The sequence below is a fragment of the Oncorhynchus gorbuscha genome, linkage group LG01, assembly GCF_021184085.1.
Source record: "Oncorhynchus gorbuscha isolate QuinsamMale2020 ecotype Even-year linkage group LG01, OgorEven_v1.0, whole genome shotgun sequence".
Taxonomy (NCBI): Eukaryota; Metazoa; Chordata; class Actinopteri; order Salmoniformes; family Salmonidae; genus Oncorhynchus; species Oncorhynchus gorbuscha.
This window is the reverse complement of record NC_060173.1, coordinates 63,589,908-63,609,984: the sequence shown is the minus strand read 5'-3', so window position 1 is coordinate 63,609,984 and position 20,077 is coordinate 63,589,908. Positions and strand designations below refer to the sequence as shown.

General features: G+C 40.8%; 1 protein-coding gene across 1 annotated transcript in view; it reads right to left on the bottom strand.

Moving 5' to 3' along the window:
* Nucleotides 1–20,077, bottom strand: part of LOC124041021 (membrane-associated guanylate kinase, WW and PDZ domain-containing protein 2-like) — a 125,291-nt gene that overhangs the window by 76,615 nt on the left and 28,599 nt on the right. The gene's annotated exons all lie outside the window — the stretch shown is intronic.

The window sequence follows — 20,077 nt, the reverse complement described above, 5'->3', positions numbered from 1 at the left end:
TTTTTTTTAAACTGACTTGCCTAGTAAAATAAAGGTCAAATAAAAATAGGTTTTGACCATGAAAGTTTACAATCCAGGGTTACTCCAAGCAGTTTAGTCATCTCAACTAGCTCAATTTCCACATTATTTATTACAGGATTCCGTTGAGGTTTAGGGTTTAGTGAATGTTTTGTCCCAAATACAATGCATTTAGTTTTAGAAATATTTAGGACTAACTTATTCCTTGCCACCCACTCTGAAACTAACTGCAGCTCTTTGTTAAGTGTTACAGTCATTTCAGTCGCTGGGGTAGCTGACATGTATAGTGTTGAGTCATCCGCATACATAGACACACTGGCTTTACTCAAAGCCAGTGGAATATCGTTAGTAAAGATTGAAAAAAGTAAGGGGCCTAGACTGCTGCCTTGGAGAATTTCTGATACCTCCTGGATTATGTAGGAGAGGCTTACCTGTCTAACAGAACACAGAGGGTGTTCTTTAATGTAACTTTTTATCCACAATACAGCAGGGGGTGTAAAGCCATAACACATATTTTTCCAGCAGCACACTATGGTTGATAACGTCAAAAGCCGCACTGAAAGTATAAGAAAACAGCCCCCACAATAATTTTATCATCAATTTCTCTCAGCCAATCATCAGTCATTTGCATAAGTGCTGTGCTTGTTGAATGTCCTTCCCTATAAGAAAGGTGAACATTTGTTGTCAATTTGTTTATGTTAAAATCGCATTCTATCTGGTCCAACACAATTTTTTTCAAACTTTTACTGAGGGTTGGAAACAGGCTGATTGGTCGGCTATTATGGTCTCCCAAGTGCCACAGTGCTAGAGACGTCACTACAGACCCGGGTTTTTTCCAGGGCTGTATAATAACCGGCCTTGATCGGGAGTCCCATAGGGCGGCGCACAATTGGCCCAGCATCGTTCGGGTTAGTGGAGAGTTTGGCTGGGTTAAATAGAGGTTAAAAATATATATACACTGCTCAAAAAAATCAAGGGAACACTAAAATAACACATCCTAGATCTGAATGAATGAAATATTCTTATTAAATACTTTTTTCTTCACATAGTTGAATGTGCTGACAACAAAATCACACAAAAATTATCAATGGAAATCAAATTTATCAACCCATGGAAGTCTGGATTTGGAGTCACACTCAAAATTAAAGTGGAAAACCACACTACAGGCTGATCCAACTTTGATGTAAGGGAATACCCACCTGAATTGGACAAAAATGAATGGGAAGTCATTGGCATCGGACAAACCATATACACATCGTCCAATACCACCCAATTCGGTGTTGATTCATGCAAAGTGTATTGCAAATGCCATATGGCAATTGCCAGTTGTAACACTTTAAAAATCCAACAGGTGACGAATCCGCTCCACCTTGGTTTTTTATATTGGAAATGTAACCCCAGTCAACATCCAAAAGCAAAATTTTGAAAAAATTTTTTTTTTTGTCAAAAACGTATCACCCTTTGCAATATGGTTCAATGGGCATTTACCATAAGAAATTTGACATGCTCAAAAATCCTGCAGAAATGCAAAATTGACTGGCCTGATGAACACAGGATGGCCTGGCAGTGATAGTTGCTCCTTTCCATCGCTCATTGTGTTGACTTCATTCATGTCCATTTTGTGATGTTTTTTCACTGTTGAATCATATTGCAAGTGCACGTACATTTGCAATATGGTTCAATGGGCATTTACCATAAGAAATTTGACATGCTCAAAAATCCTGCAGAAATGCAAAATTGACTGGCCTGATGAACACAGGATGGCCTGGCAGTGATAGTTGCTCCTTTCTATCGCTCGTTGTGTTGACTTCATCATGTCCATTTGTTTATGTTTTCTCACTTTTGCAAAGTCACTGTGCATTTGCAATATGGTTCAATGGGCATGTACCATCACGATTTTGCTATAACAATCCTGCAGGAATGCGAAATTGACTAGCCCGATGAACTCAGGAATCCTGGGCAGTGATTCTGGTTAATCTCAATCGCTCGTTAGGGTTGATTTCAGCATGTCACTTTGGTGATGGTACCTCACTGTTTAAACATATTGCAAATGGACAAGAGTCACCAGCAAGTCACCGTCCATCAGTCAATTAGATATCATTCTGACACCAAACTGATACAAACGGACACCAAACCCACTTTTTCCAACTCGTTTACTATCACATACTTCAGAGCTGGCCCAAAATTCACAACGCCTTCGGTTCAAACCATAAAAGAAACATAAAACACGTAGTTTCGTTCGAGCTGCGGGTCCATTTCTTATGTTTTGTGTAGGCCTAGCTGAGGCGAACCCGAATCCCAAGTTTCGGCTTGATCGGTCATTTGGTGTCCGAGCAAAACCCTAATTGGTGCTGAAAATCCACTTTTTTTCCAAGACTTGCTACGGGGTCCTTGAATGAGCTATCGGACAGAAACGTTGGGGTCTGTCTATATGGGCCGAGACGGTCGCAATGCACCTAGTCTTGTGTCTCTGAGACATTTCTAAATGTCGTCATTTACGTGATGCAAAAATGAATTGAAGTCATTGCAAATGTACGAGGCTGTTTCTCGGTCCGAGAACCTTCTAGAGCCACGTAACTCACCATGCCCTATCGACCTGAGGTCTAGAACAGGATTCTAAAGTTTCGGAACTCTAGGTCTGGCGGTTCTTTAAAAGTTCCAACAAGGTTAACTAATGCAGGCAGTGTATGTCTCTATGCACCCCAATGGGTCCCTACTTCCAAGCTGTGTGTGTGTGTGATTTAGTTTTCCTTTGAAATTTTATGGGAAAAATTACTAATTTACAGTTCATGAGGGTTGCCTAACCACATATATGAAGTTTTGGAAAGATCTGACTTTTTTAACCCCTCGAAACAGCCCCTGAGACACCAATTATGGCACTTGCGGTTGGCACAGGAAGCTATAAGTCAACACATATCCTCATTGGGGTATGCTTTTACTGAATCCTGAGTTTTAAGATTTACGTGAAGAACTGAAGTATTTACGGAGGGTTTAGTGAGTGTGTGTTATTTCAGAAAATCATAGAAAATCACAGAAATCTCGCAGAGCTCCGCAGCACACTTTAAAAAGATTCGTATATACACCCTGCAACTGGATCTGTAACCGCTGAAAAAAAAACACCTATCTTTGAACATCACCAATCTGTCATTGTACGATTTCTCTTAAATGACGATAGATAAATGGCTGGTTCTTTTTTTATTGACACCGGAGGCTCCTTGACTTTGACGTGAAGTGGATTTTTTTTTTCTCTATTTTCATTCTGGACCTTTAATACCAGAAAAATGGCCATAACTCAAAAACCGTTGAGGCCTGGACGCCATCTTGTTAGGGGCCAACTGCCCATTATGCCAAACCTACGCTCACCAAGTTTCGGCTTTGAAATATTTTCAGTTCTCGAGATAAGGCCCCGTCGTGATTCGTGATGTTTTGTCCAATCCCAATATGATTGCTTATGCTCTCTTGTGGGATTTTCCGGGACAGTGGAAAAATGACCAAAATTTGATTATTTTATAAAACGGAAACCGAATGTCCGACAAAGTTCATTTGATGACTTCCCGGTAGGTCTAGCCCTGCCGCTCGGCCCGACGCAGTAGTGTGCGTGGCCTCCACATGCCTGTATGACCTCCCTACAAGGCCTGGGCATGCTCCTGATGAGGTGGCGGATGGTCTCCTGAGGGATCTCCTCCCAGACCTGGACTAAAGCATCCGCCAACTCCTGGACAGTCTGTGGTGCAATGTGGCATTGGTGGATGGAGCGAGACATGATGTCCCTGATGTGCTCAATTGGATTCAGGTCTGGGGAACGGGCGGGCCAGTCCATAGCATCAATGCCTTCCTCTTGCAGGAACTGCTGACACACTCCAGCCACATGAGGCCTAGCATCGTCTTGCATTAGGAGGAACCCAAGGCCAACCTCACCAGCATATGGTCTCACAAGGGGTCTGAGGATCTCATCTCGGTACCTAATGGTAGTCAGGCTACCTCTGGCGAGCACATGGAGGGCTGTGCGGCTCCCCAAAGAAATGCCACTCCACACCACGATTGACCCACCGCCAAACCAGTCATGCTGGAGGATGTTGCAGGCCTCTGAACGTTCTCCACGGCGTCTCCAGACTCTGTCACGTCTGTCACGTGCTCAGTGTGAACCTGCTTTCATCTGTGAAGAGCACAGGGCGCCAGTGGCGAATTTGCCAATCTTGGTGTTCTCTGGCAAATGCCAAACGGCTGGAAGCACAACCCCCACCCTGTAGACGTCGGGCCCTCATACCACCCTCATGGAGTCTGTTTCTGACCGTTTGAGCAGACACATGCACATTTGTGGCCTGCTGTAGGTCATTTTGCAGGGCTCTGGCAGTGCTCCTCCTTGCACAAAGGCGGAGGTAGCGGTCCTGCTGCTGGGTTGTTGCCCTCCTATGGCCTCCTCCACGTCTCCTGATGTACTGGCCTGTCTCCTGGTGCGCCTCCATGCCCTGGACACTACGCTGACAGACACAGCAAACCTTCTTGCCACAGCTCGCACTGATATGCCATCCTGGATGAGCTGCACTACCTGAGCCACCTGTGGGTTGTAGACTCCGTCTCATGCTACCACTAGAGTGAAAGAACCGCCAGCATTGGGGGTGTCTTGCTAATTGCCTATAATTTCCACCTGTTGTCTATTCCATTTGCACAACAGCATGTGAAATTTATTGTCAATCAGTGTTGCTTCCTAAGTGGACAGTTTGATTTCACAGAAGTGTGATTGACTTGGAGTTACATTGTGTTGTTTAAGTGTTCCCTTTATTTTTTTGAGCAGTGTATATATATTTTTGCCAGTAAAGGTGGCTTTACTATTCTTAGGTAGCGGAATGACTTTTGCTTCACAACAAGCCTGGGGGCACACACTTTATAGTAGGCTTAAATTGAATATATGACAAATAGGAGTGGCAATATCGTCCGCTATTATCCTCAGTAATTTTCCATCCAAGTTGTCAGACCTCGGTGGTTTGTCATTGTTGATAGACAAGTATTTCACCTCCACCACACTCACTTTACGGAATAAAAATTACAATGCTTGTCTTTCATAATTTGGTCAGATATCATTTGATGTATAGTGTCAGGCTTTGTTGCTGGCATGTCAGGTTTTCTAATCTTGCCAATGAAAAAAATCATGAAAGTAGTGGGTTTTGTGATGAATGAGCTATCTGATGCAATGAATGTTGGAGGTGAGTTTGCCTTTAATTTTTTTAATTTTATATTTTTTTACACATTTTGATTTAAGGTGCTCCAAAGCTTTTTACTATCATTCTTCGTCATTTATATTTGGTTCATACTATAGTTTCTTAATATTTTTATTAAGATTAGTCACATGATTTCTCAATTTTCAATATGTTTGCCAATCGATTGTTCAACCAGACTTATTTGCCATTCCTTCTGTTTCATCCCTCTCCACCATACAATTTTTAAATTCCTCATCAATCCAGTAATTTTCTTAATGGGTGCATGCTTATTAGTAACTGGAATAAGCATTTCATAAATGTGTCAAGTGCAGCATATGTTTGCTCCTTATTATACACTACGGACCAACATATATTCTTTCCATCAACAACATAGGAATCACTACAAAACGTATTGTATGACCTCTTATACACTATATTAGGCCCAGCCTTTGGAACATTGGTTTACCTAGATATGGCTACTATATTGTGATCACTACATCTGATGGATCTGGGTACTGATTTCAAGTACATTTCTGCAGCATTAGTAAAGTTGTGATCAATACATGTTGATGAATTCATTCCTGTGCTGTTTGTAACTATCCTGGTTGGTTGACTGATAACCTGAACCAGGTTGCAGGCACTGGTTACAGTTCAAAGCTTTTCTTGAGTGGTCAGCTTGTTGAAAGCCAGTCAATATTTAAATCACCCAGGAGATATATCTCTCTGATATCTTGTGTGTGGCTCCTGTGTGTGTATTTTCTTTCCTTCTGCCCTATTCACAGGTGCCGCCAATCAGTCACCAATCACTCGCTAATCTGTAGACACACCTGCTCCTTTTCCCTTACCCAATCACATCCCCTTTCCCTTGTTTTAAAAGCATCCCAATTAGTTCTCTCTGGAGAGCTCTCTTTTGTTTTTGCAACTACATGTCACTTTGTCTGTTAATAATTAACCTGTGAGTATTGCTTTGTTATGGTGTTTGTTTGACGATGGGAAAAGGGGGTACCAAGAAAAGTCACCCATGAGCATTACACTACCCATAGGTAAATATTGTCTAAAGGACATTAGTTAGAACTGGGTGGACCATCCACTGAGTTGTCCATTCCTGTGTGTTTAAAAAATAAACCCTGAGTGTTTGGTGGTAAATAAGTTGCACGTTTTCACTGTTATAATTTGCATGAGTTATGTTACGGGTCTCGTTTCCATACCCCCTAGACTGCAGGGCCAAAGAGATTCGTAACTATCACATACATTATCAAGCATTCACACATGTTATCCAGATACTGACTGTTAGGACTTGGTGGTTTATAGCAGCTTCCCACCAGAATGGGCTTTAGGTGAGGCAGATGAACCTGTAGCCAAATTACTTCAATATTACTGAACATGAGATCCTCTAATCTTTACAGGAATGTTTTTCTGAAAATAAACAGCAACAGCTCCACCATTGGCATTACTACGTTTTCTGAAAATGTTATAACCTTGTATTGCTACCACTTTATCAACAGTATTATCTCAGTGAGTTTGAGAGTCAGAATATGAATGTCATCTGTTACATCTGTTTGTGTCGAACTGCTTTGCTTTATCTTGGCCAGGTCGCAATTGTAAATGAGAACAACTTGTTCTCAACTTGCCTACCTGGTTAAATAAAGGTTAAATAAATAAAACAAACAACTTATTTTATCAAACCTTTTTGTCTTAAGCTGCATATGTTAACGTGGGCTATTTTAAGCACTTCTTCTGGGATGCTTGCATAGTTTTTATTGCATTACTGGGACGTTTAGCAGAAGTAGATATGCTCATGTTATTTATGTTAGTGCAGGGTGAGCTGCACACAGTGGACTTCCTCCTAGGGTATACCGCCTCAGTGCTAACAGTATACATCTGGTTCATAGGCACATAAAATAGCTGTAGGATCAGCAGAGGCATTCAGGGCAGCTAGAGGGACAAATTAGGTTACTTTGTGTCTACCAACGCCCCCGGTGTGCATTTGCTGAAGAATTATGACAACTCTGCATCACAATGGTAGGGATTAGCTGGGCTTGGGTCAATGATAAGTCATTGTCTCAATGCAGCCTTATGCTGTGAAAGGATCCAGGAAACCCAAATGATCTGGGTGGATCCCATCCTCATAAAACATGTTTTGTTTCCAAAAGGTATTGAAATTGTCAACAAAAGTTACACCCCATTGAGCTTGCATTAATCACGTAGCCAGTTGTAAAGAAAACCCTGCTAGTGTTCAATGCCACGACTCAGAGAGTGCACTTGGCCAGATACGATGGTTATTTTCTTGGTGTCTAGCAATCAGCTCTTAAATCCAGTTTCAACTATTTAGAGCTGCCCTTCAATGTCGTTAAAACCCATATGGACTACGTTATAATCGATTTCCATGTCTTGACATAGAACATTTGGGTGCAGCTTAGTAATGTAATTTATTCAAGCTCCGGGATAGGACATTGTTTTTGCACCAGGAACAGTAATATTTCTTACCATGGAGCTGCCCAGAATCGGAGAACTCTTTATGGATGGGCGAGAGGCAGGATAACTTGAGCCCATTTCTCCTGGCACATGGTGCAGGCCTCTGACAGATGGAGATGCCCCGCTCGATAGAGAGCAGGGACAGATTTCCAATGTCAACTTCAAAATTGTAGAAGTAGGCACTGTAGCTCCAGTGACCAAAGGTGCATCAGGCTCCAGGACTGTGAAACTATTCGTTTGTATCCTCTCTGGGTTTCTCGTTAGGAGTGGAGACTGCTTTGCGGAAGGCCGCTGTCTACAGCTTCCATGGCTCGTGGGATGCGACCAACGTGGATTGCCTTGCTCCTCTTGCTGTGCTCCTTTGACTCCGCTATCAGATGGGGGAGCTCTGTGCAAAATGGGCCAGTGAGATAACTACAGACGACAAGGCAGAGATGCGTCCAACGAGCGTGAATACCGTCCAGCCACAGGCGTAGAAAATGTAAACATTCTACTCTGCGTTTTCCCCAGTTTCTTACGTAGGCTGGCGAGCAAGGAAGCCACCTCAAGCTTATAACCCTAGCATTGGAACTCTGAGTGATCTGGTTTGTGCTGAAACAAAGCTTAGTAGATACAGCTCCTGCAGCGTTGGAACCGTTCATTTATTACAACTTCGTCAACTTGATGGCTAGCAGCTTAGCGTCTCTGTCAAGCAGGCTTCAACCTGAGAATGAACCACGGGAAAAGCTTCCCCGATGATGTATTTTTTACCATACCCCTTTTTCGAGACAGGTGCATGATAATGGGTTAATTCTAAATCAAAATAAATGTCACACACATACTATTTAGTCTTTGTAAAGACAAGATTAAATCAAGACTATTCTGATGGGTGACAATATTAGCCTGCCACTGAAAAATATAGTATCACTTGTGAATGATGCCCAGCATAAGGCAAGAAACAATTCTTTTTTGGGCAACTTTTTCGAATCATACTCTCACCTCGTGTAGCCAAGCCTATAGGCCTATACAATGTATTCGTAAAGTATTCAGATCCCTTAACTTTTTCCACATTTTGTTACATTAGCCTTATTCAAAAATGTATTAAATTAAACATGTTTCTCATCAATCTACACACAATACCTCAATGACAAAGCAAAAACAGTTAGCTTTTTTATTTTAGCAAATCTGTAAAAACAGATAACTTATTTATATAAATATTCAGACCCTTTGCTATGAGACTCGAAATTGAGCTCAGCTGCATCCTGTTTCCATTGGTCATCCTTGATGTTTCTACAGCTTGATTAGAGTCCATCTGTTGTAAATTCAATTGATTGGACATGGCTTGGAAAGGCACAAACCTGTCTATATAAGGTCCCACAGTTCACAGTGCATGTCAGAGCAAAAACTAAGCCATTAGGTCGAAGGAATTGTCCGTAGAGAGACAGGTTTGTGTCGAGGCACAGATAATTTATTTAGCATTGAAGGTCCACAGTGGCCCCATCATTCTTTAAATGGAATAAGTTTGGAACCACCAAGATTCTTCCTAGAGCTGGCCGCCCGGTTAAACTGAGCAATCGGTGGAGAATGGCCTTGGTCTCACTAAAGTCTGAGATTTCCGAGTTTCCAGTCCACAATCAAAAGCTACGGTAGATATAACGTGATTTGATGTCATTTTATCGGTGGCCAATGACCTTGAGCCTTCTTGGATGGGCACTTCTAATGTAACTCTATGGCAGCACCCAAGGGGCTTGAATTTTCGAGCTCTCCCTGTAGATTTTGCGGTGAGGTAGTGTCCTCATGAGTAACAGAACGCTGAGCCAATCACAGCGCAACTAGAGAACATTACCAACCCCTACTCTCCGTATTTTCTGCTGGCTACCCCAACACCATAGAAAGCACTGAGCGAGGCTGAAACGGGAGTATTTTGGAGCTGCTTTACTCAAGAAAGCAAAAAAAGAGACAGTGTGTATGCTTCTTTATTAACTCAATGATTTTAATTTATTTGTTACATTGTTTGCAAACTTGTGACATGTATTAATGCCAAAATAACATGCAAAACATGCAAAATATATAAATAATTTAATAATAATAACCTAATAATAGCCTGATGGGTCACCTCAACACAGAATAACCTCATGTGCGCACGCTCTCATTGTTTGGGGAAAGTATCCTTTCAATTTTTACTTAGTTTTGTTCAATTGTATTCTGTATACTATAATGCCACAGAATTCTAACAATCTTGTCTGCTAAATTAACTAGCGTAGCCCACAGCCATATGGCATAGGCAGATCAATACTATACCTTAAGGGAACATTTTGACATTTGCCATATGGTTAGTGAGAAAGTCCACATTGCAAATGTACGGTCCCTTACTAGACGTCCGACAACGTTTCTAAAATTCGTGGACGGCGGCAGGCCGTGCAGCAGGGCCAGATCTTCCAGGAAGTCATGAAACTAAGCCTCTCAGACATTCGGTTTCCGTTTTATATCAAATTCACATTTTGGTCATTTTTCCGCTGTCCCGGTAAATCCCACAAGAGGGCGAATGGAAACATATTGCAAATGTACAAAACATCACCAATCACGACATGACCTTATCTCGTAAACGGAAAAGACTTCAAAGACAACTTGGTGAGCATAGATTTGGCATAATGGGCAGTTTTCCCCGAACAAGATGGCGTCCAGGCCTCAACGGTTTTTGAGTTATGGCCATTTTTCTGGGATTAAAGGTCAAAAATGAAAATAGAGCAATTTTTCCGCTTCACGTCAAAGTTAATGAACCTACGGTGTCAATAAAAAAAAGAACCAGCCATTTATCTATCGTAATTTAACGTATAGACTTAACTCAGGATTCTGTAAAAGCATAATGCAATGAGGATATGTTTACTTTTAGCTTCTTGTGCACCTGGAAGTGCCATAATTGGTGTCACAGGGGCTGTTTCGAAAGGTTAAAAAAGTCAGATCATTCCAAAACTTCATATGTGTGATTAGGCAACCCTCATGAACTGTAAATCAGTCATGTCTCCCATAAAAATTCCAAGAAAAACTCACACACAGCTTGGACAGAGGGACACAGTGTGGTGCGTAGAGACATACAGAGCCTGCAATAGTTAACTTTGTTCGAACTATTAAAGAACCGTCAGATTTAGAGTTCTGAAACTTTAGAAACCTGTTCAAGAGCTCAGGTCGATAGTGCGTGGTGAGTTATGTGGCTCTAGAAGGTTCTCGGACTGAGGAACAGCCTCGTACATTTGCAATGACTTCAATTCATTTTGACCATTACAAAAATGACGACATTTAGAAAAGTCCCAGAGTCGCAAGACTAGGTCCATTGAAACCGGCTCGGCCCATAGACGGACCCCAACATTTCTGTCCGATAGCTCATTCAAGGACCCCGTAGCAAGGCATGGAAAAAGGTGGATTTTCAGCACCAATTAAGGTCTTGCTCGGGCACCGAATTACCTATCGAGCCGAAACTTGGGATTCAGGGTCACCTCAGCTTGGCCTACATATAATGTCAGAACTGGACCCGCAGCTAGAACGTAACTTAGTGTTTTATGTTTCCATTATGGTTTGAACAGAAGGCGCTGTGAATTTTGAGCCAGCTCCGAAATATGTGATAGTTGGCATCTAAATGAGTTGGAAAAAGCGGGTGTGGTGTCAGTTTGTGTCAGTTTGGTTTCAAAATTATATCTAATTGACTGATGAATGGTGACTTGCTGGCTGACTTTTCTCCATTTGCAATATGTTTAAACAGTGAGGTACCATCACCAAAATGACATTCTGAAATCAACACCAACGAGAGATGGAGAGGAACCACTATCACTGCCCGGCCATCCCGAGTTCATCAGGCCAGTCAATTTTGCATTTCTGCAGGATTTTTGAGCATGACATTCATGATGGTAAATGCCCATTGAAACATATTGCAAATGCACAGCAGTACACCTGGTGATTTGAACGGGTTACCAGGAGCACACTTTTAAAATGTTTTTTAATGCCATTATGGGGTAGCAAGTTGTCCACGGTTGGGTAGGGAGCACCCGTGCCTATCCCAAAGGCAGTATAAATGCCTTTTGGACATGGTTCACTGACTTTTGGGTTTGTAAACCGACTTCCATTGATCGTACATGGCAAATGGACATAACATCCTGATTTGGCACTTTCAAATCTTTCATATTGCATTTGGACATGATAGGTTTTTGAAAAAAAAATCACATTTTCGACTTGACTTCCTATGAAATCATATTGCAAATGGACAAAACATATGCCTTATGCACAAGTTTAAAAAAACAATGTTTCAAATGATTATAAAATGACTAAAGCATGTTGATACACTTCTTATACATGTGTAATTGACACAAATTGAAAGAATTTCGAAAAACGGTCCAGAAAGCACTTTTTTAACTTAGTGTATAGGGGACGGTTGCGGTCCCACTTGGGCAAAAAACAGGGAAAATGCAGTGCCGCAAATGTAAAAAAAATATTTAAAAATCAAACGTTCATTAAATCACACATGTAACACTCGTTGTGAATCCAGCCTACATGTCAGATTTTTAAAAGGCTTTTCGGTGAAAGCATAAGAAGCTATTATGTGATGATAAGCTAACAGTAAAACAAAGAGGGTAGCATATTTCAACCCTGCAGGCACTACACAAAACGCAGAAATAAAATATTAAATATGCATTACCTTTGACGAGCTTCTTTTGTTGGCACTCCAATGTGTCCCATAAACATCACAATTGGTCCTTTTGTTTGATTAATTCCGTCCATATGTCCATTTATTTGACTCGTTTGATCCAGAAAAAAACAGCTTCCAAGAAACAAAACGTCACTACAAATTATTTCAAAAGTTGCCAATATATTTCAAACTACTTTTGTAATACAACTTTACGTATTTTTTAAACGTTAATAATCGATCAAATTGTAGACGGGTCTGTGTTCAATACAGGAAGACAACAAACCATGCTACTTTTCACGTCTTGCACACTCTCAACAGTGTTACCCAGTTCCTAGATGGCCTACTTCTTCATTGCACAAATGAATAACCTCAACCAAATTCCAAAGACTGGTGACATCCAGTGGAAGCGGTAGGAACTGAAAACAGCTTCCTAAGAAATATTGTTTGCCAATGAGAACTCAGTGAACAGATAGAGACCAAAAAAATAAAAAATCTGAACGGTTAGTCCTCTGGGTTTTGCCTGCTTCATAAGTTCTGTTATGCTCATAGACATGATTCAAACAGTTTTAGAAACTTCAGTGTTTTCTATCCAAATCTACTAATAATATGCATATCTTATATTCCTGGCATGAGCAGCAGGAAGTTGAAATTGGGCACGCTATTTATCCAAAAGTGAAAATGATGCCCCCTATACCGTAAGAAGTTAATTAAGGGGGTGAGACGTTTTGCTATTTTTGACTTTTGACTTCCCATGAAGTCATATTGCAAATGGACAAAACATTTCTGAAACTATCTGCCGCCATTGTCGCAACCCCTATTACCAGCCTGTTCAACCTCTCTTTCATATCGTCTGAGATCCCCAAGGATTGGAAAGCTGCCGCAGTCATCCCCCTCTTCAAAGGGGGAGACACCCTGGACCCAAACTGTTATAGACCTATATCCATCCTGCCCTGTCTATCTAAGGTCTTCGAAAGCCAAGTCAACAAACAGGTCACTGACCATCTCGAATCCCACCGTACCTTCTTCGCTGTGCAATCTGGTTTCCGAGCCGGTCACGGGTGCACCTCAGCTACACTCAAGGTACTAAACGATATCATAACCGCCATCGATAAAAGACAGTACTGTGCAGCCGTCTTCATCGACCTCGCCAAGGCTTTCGACTCTGTCAATCACCATATTCTTATCGGCAGACTCAATAGCCTCGGTTTTTCAGATGACTGCCTTGCCTGGTTCACCAATTACTTTGCAGACAGAGTTCAGTGTGTCAAATCGGAGGGCATGCTGTCCCGTCCGCTGGCAGTCTCTGTGGGGGTGCCACAGGGTTCAATTCTCGGGCCGACTCTTTTCTCTGTATATATCAATGATGTTGCTCTTGCTGCGGGCGATTCCCTGATCCACCTCTACGCAGACGACACCATTCTATATACTTTTGGCCCGTCATTGGACACTGTGCTATCTAACCTCCAAACCTCCAAGCTTCAATGCCATACAGCACTCCTTCCGTGGCCTCCAACTGCTCTTAAACGCGAGTAAAACCAAATGCATTCTTTTCAACCGATCGCTGCCTGCACCCGCATGCCCGACTAGCATCACCACCCTGGATGGTTCCGACCTTGAATATGTGGACACCTATAAGTACCTAGGTGTCTGGCTAGACTGCAAACTCTCCTTCCAGACTCACATCAAACATCTCCAATCGAAAATCAAATCAAGAGTCGGCTTTCTATTCCGCAACAAAGCCTCCTTCACTCATGCCGCCAAGCTTACCCTAGTAAAACTGACTATCCTACCGATCCTCGACTTCGGCGATGTCATCTACAAAATGGCTTCCAACACTACTCAGCAAGCTGGATGCAGTCTATCACAGTGCCATCCGTTTTGTCACTAAAGCACCTTATACCACCCACCACTGCGACTTGTATGCTCTAGTCGGCTGGCCCTCACTACATATTCGTCGCCAGACCCACTGGCTCCAGGTCATCTACAAGTCCATGCTAGGTAAAGCTCCGCCTTATCTCAGTTCACTGGTCACGATGGCAACACCCATCCGCAGAACGCGCTCCAGCAGGTGTATCTCACTGATCATCCCTAAAGCCAACACCTCATTTGGCCGCCTTTCGTTCCAGTACTCTGCTGCCTGTGACTGGAACGAACTGCAAAAATCGCTGAAGTTGGAGACTTTTATCTCCCTCACCAACTTCAAACATCAGCTATCCGAGCAGCTAACCGATCGCTGCAGCTGTACATAGTCTATTGGTAAATAGCCCATCCATTTTCACCTACCTCATCCCCATACTGTTTTTATACTGTTTTTTATTTATTTACTTTTCTGCTCTTTTGCACACCAATATCTCTACCTGTACATGACCATCTGATCATTTATCACTCCAGTGTTAATCTGCAAAATTGTATTATTCGCCTAACTCCTCATGCCTTTTGCAAACATTGTATATAGACTGCCCATTTTTTTCCTACTGTGTTATTGACTTGTTAATTGTTTACTCCATGTGTAACTCTGTGTTGTCTGTTCACACTGCTATGCTTTATTTTGGCCAGGTCGCAGTTGCAAATGAGAACTTGTTCTCAACTATCCTACCTGGTTAAATAAAGGTGAAATAAAAAATAAAATAAATAAAAATATGCCTTAAATACAAGTAATAAATAAATAATAATAATGATAATAAAATTTGACAAAAGTATATTCATACAGTTCTTACATGTGTAATTGACAAAAAAAAATTATAAAAAATTCGAAAAACGGTCCAGAAAGCACTTTTTTAAGGGGGTGATACGTTAAAACAAAAATAATAATCAAAATTGTACTCTTGGGGCTTGAATTGTCTTACATTTGCAATATGAAAAATCACGGTGGAGCGCACTCGCCATCTGTTGGAATTTTGGAGTGTTACACTTGGCATTTGCAATCAACTTTGAATGAAACAACGCCGAATTGAGTGGTATTGGACACCGTGTATATGATTTGTCCTGTGCCAATGACTTCCCATTCAGTTTTTGTCCATTTCAGGGGGGTCTTCCCTTACTAACATAAGGACAACTCTTGAGTATTCTTCATATGTTTCTTAGACCTGTCTAAAATAAACAATGGATTTATTTTGAAGGTGTAGGTTATATGACATGGATATATTATACTTTTAACCTTTCTGGGACCGGGGGCAGTAATGAGTAGTTTTGATGAATAAGGTGCCCTATGTAAACTGCCTGTTACTCAGGCCCAGAAGCTAGGATATGCATGGTAGTATTGGATAGAAAACACTATCCAATACTACCATGTTTCCAAAACTGTTAAAATAATGTCTGTGTATAACAGAACTGATATGGCAGGCGAAAACCTGAGGAAAATCCATCCAGGAAATGCTATTATTTTGAAATGGCTGTTTTTCCATTGAAAGCCTGTCCATCATACAAATACTTATGACCCAATTCACGATCCCTATGGCTTCCACTACATATGGCCAGTCTTTAGGCATTGTTTCAGGCTTTTACTCTGGAAAAGGAGGGTGAAACAACATTTTCAATGAGAGGACAGTGGACATTTCCAGAGATGTTTCCTGCACATGACCGGGAGCGCGCCTCTCTTGTTTTTACTTTTCTATTGACGGAGATATTGTCCGGTTGAAATATGATCGATTATTTATGACAGAAACAACCGGAGGATTGATTATAAACATCGTTTGACATGTTTCTACTAACTTAAGGTATTTTTTTGATTTTTCGTTTGCCTGTGATCGCGCTTTGTGCCAATGGATTACTGAACAAAACGCACCAACAAAACCAAGGTTTTTGGACATAAAGAGGAACTTTATCGAACAAAACAAAACATTTATTGTGTAACATGGAGTCGTGTGAGTACAACCATGTAAAGATCAAAGGTACGTGATCAATTTTATTGCCATTTCTGACTTTTGTTACTCCTCTACTTGGCTGGTTACTGTTTAATGTTTTGTGTGCTGGGTGCTGTCCTCAGATAATCACATAGTATGCTTTCACCGTAAAGTATTTTTGAAATCTGACACTGTGTTTGGATTAACAAGAAGCGGAACACCTATCCCAAATAGGTTTTAACAACAGGATGTTCCAATGGTCTGCATCAGTGGCTTGTATCCTATGTTTGGAAGCCAAGAGATGCTAAAGGTGTTTATGTTAATTAATGGTAAATTACTGTGAGACAGTTATGTGCTTGACAATCACGGCTGACAACATTTTGTGACCGCCACAGCCCTAGTCGTGGTTGGATAAATCTTTGAAGATATTCCAATCAGTATTCTCGAAACAATCCTTCAGCACTAATCGCAGCCAGAGATGGTGTGTGTGTCTGTTTGTGCATGTTGGTGTGTTGTATTTTAGCAATGTCAAAGAGAGGAGACAGCAATCAGAACACTTAAACACAGCACACACGCATGCGCACAAACACACACACACACACACACACACACACACACACACACACACACACACACACACACACACACACACACACACACACACACACACACACACACACACACACACACACACACACACACATACACACATACACACACACACACACACACACACAAGGTGGCTTCAGATTACATGGTTTGCTAATTTGATCTATTTTACAAACTTGATTAGGAACACATTGTTTAAAAAGAAATCTACTTATAAAAAGTCCATGTAGCTTAAATATTCAAGTTAGCTGGACTTCAAATTGGGAAATTGTTGACCTAACATTGAATGCTCCACTAACGCAATGATTTTTTGCTCAATGCGAGTTTATTTTGAAAAACAATGGAGTGAACGGGGAAATATTTAAATCAGCCTTTGCAACACAAATGGCTGAGTTGATCACATGAGTGTTTAGTTTGCTGAGCTCTGCAACTTAAAATACTGTGTTGGCTTAAAAACATGAATATTTTACCCAGTGTGCCTTTCAGCAAGTTGTATTTTACTTTAATTTATAGCCATTTTACTTGACAGGGACCAGTTTAGAACCAAGACATTTATTTGATGAAGGAAATATGATGCATCAGATAAATAAAAAATGTGGGTGGATTTGTTCTAAGATTATTTTACCTGTTTATCGGGTCTGGTTAGTCTGAACAGATTTGAAAGAACAATGTCTGGTCCATTAATTGGATCAGGACTCAAACTAGAAAGGAGCCACATTGGACTAGGGCTTTGGTGGTCATGATATTTTGTCAGTCAGTGGTTGTCATTCAAATAGCTGCCGTTCTCACGATAATTGACCGTTAATTAACAAACACGTTTAGCATCTCGAGCTTCCATGCATAGTCTACAAGCCACTGATGCGGATCTTTGGAACATCTAAATTTTAAAAAGTCTTAATCTATTTAATATAGCCTATGCCATCACAATAAATACATTTAAATAAATTTTAGGTAGGTCTAAAGAAACATTATGATTTAAAAAAATAAAAAATATATATCCTATTTCAGAAGAACAGAATAGCATATTCTGAGTTGTCCTTATGTTAGGCCCTGATCTGTCTATGCCAAATGGCTGTGAGTCACACTAGTTAATTTAGAGGGCGAGATTTGCTTCTAATTTCTATGGCATTATTTTATAGTAGGAACAGTACAATACAAGCGAGTGCGAACATACGGCTATTCTGTGTTGAGCGGTTAACAAAGAAACGGGTACTCCTATATTCTTAATTCAGAGTTATTTATGCAACTTTAGCTGTGATACAAGTGTTAGGCAAAATGTTCTGATTTCTAATACACTCTAAGGCTGAATGATGCAAAAACGCAAAAGGAATGATGCAAAAAGTTGTATGAAAGAAGCGCTCTGCTCTGTTTCTTGAGCAAGCTGCCCACACCATCTATCTCTCATTCACAATTTGACAAGAACTTAATATGCTTACACACTATTCTCAGTTTAATCTGGTCTGCACATACTTATATATAAATAAAATGTGTGGACATTTTTTACTTAGAATGGCATACACAAATTAAGAAATCCATAACCTGCACTCGAATAGATTGGATGGAGGTTATGTGCAGTTACTTTTTTAATATGCCTTTTCAAAGAATTGAGCAATGAGCATGAGCAGCATGAGAATGCTGGGAACCTGCTTTTATTATGTAGTGGCCAGTCAGACGAAAAAAAATAACCTGCTTGTGGATTGTGTGTAGCCCAATAACAAGAGCCTACAGACAGGAACATACAGCAAATCTGTCAGTGAATAGCATGCCTAGTGGTTAGAGCGTTGGACTAGTAACCAAAAGGTTGCAAGTTCAAATCCCCTGACAAGGTACAAATCTGGCATTCTGCCCCTGAACAGGCCGTCATTGAAAATAAGAATTTGTTCTTAACTTGCCTAGTTAAATAAAGGTTAAAAAAGGTGTTCAATAGTTAAGGTGATGATATCCTCACATTGTTAAAACTTCTTAAGGCTAGTTGTCACTATTGTCACTTCCGGATGAAAAGTGTGCCCAAAGTAAACTGCCTGCTACTGAGGCCCAGAAGCTAGGATATGCATATATTTGGTACATTTGGATAGAAAACAGTCTAAAATGGTCTGAGTATGAAATAACTTATTTGGCAGGCGAAACCCCGAGGACAAACCTCCCTTTTCAATGGGTTTTCTATGTGGATCATATCGCTTCCACTAGATGTCAAGTCTTTGGAAATTGGTTGATGTTTTCCTTTGAGAAATGAAGAAGTAGGGCTGTTCAGAACGAGGGTCGAGTCTAGTGTACTGTTGTATATGCCATTTTTTTAGCAGACGCTTTTATCCAAAGCGACTTACAGTCATGTGTGCATACATTCTACGTATGGGTGGTCCCGGGGATCGAACCCACTACCCTGGCGTTACAAGCGCCATGCTCTACCAACTGAGCTACAGAAGGGGCGCGCGACTTCAAAGCTCGCTCCACCTTGTTTAAATCCGGTATTGGACACAATTTATCACGTCTTAAATTTGATCGATTATTTACGTTTAAAAATACCTAAAGTTGAATTAGGAAAGTTGTTCGAAATGTTTGGATCAAGTTTACAGGTAACTATATAGATACTTTGTAGTCATGTTGAGCGATTTGGAACCGGTGTTTTTCTGGATCAAACGCACCAAATAAATGGAGATATAACGACAGAATTTATCGAACAAAAGGACCATTTGTGATGTTTAAAGGACATATTGGAGTGCCAACAGAAGATCTTCAAAGGTAAGGCATGAATTATATCGTTATTTCTGATTTTTAAGTTGCGCCTGGCGGGTTTGTTTAATGGGTGCTGTCCTCAAATAATAGCATGGTTTGTTTTCGCCGTAAATCCTTTTTGAAACCTGACATTGTGGCTGGATTAACAAGAAGTTCATCTTTAAACCGGTGTATGATTCATGAATTTGGCGCGCTGCTATTTCACTGGGTGTTGTCAAATCAATCCAGTTAACGGGATTGGCGCACGAAGAGATCACTAAGAAGTTCATTTGAAAGGACTTCAATACAAAAGTTAAGTCAACTTTTAAAAATCAAGGCAACGACATGCAATATAATTTTTTTGTTTACTCAACTTTGACAAATGTTGACTCAGTTGAGTCAACTCAGTGTACACATTTTTGACTCAGTTGAGTCAACTCAGAACTTTTCTGCCCCAAAGTTGAGGGATCTAGAAATTGTATTGCAGCTGGATGCCTTAGCCCTAACCCTAACCCTTTTTTTTAAAGTTCAAATATATATTTTTATACTGCATCTTGGGGACGTGT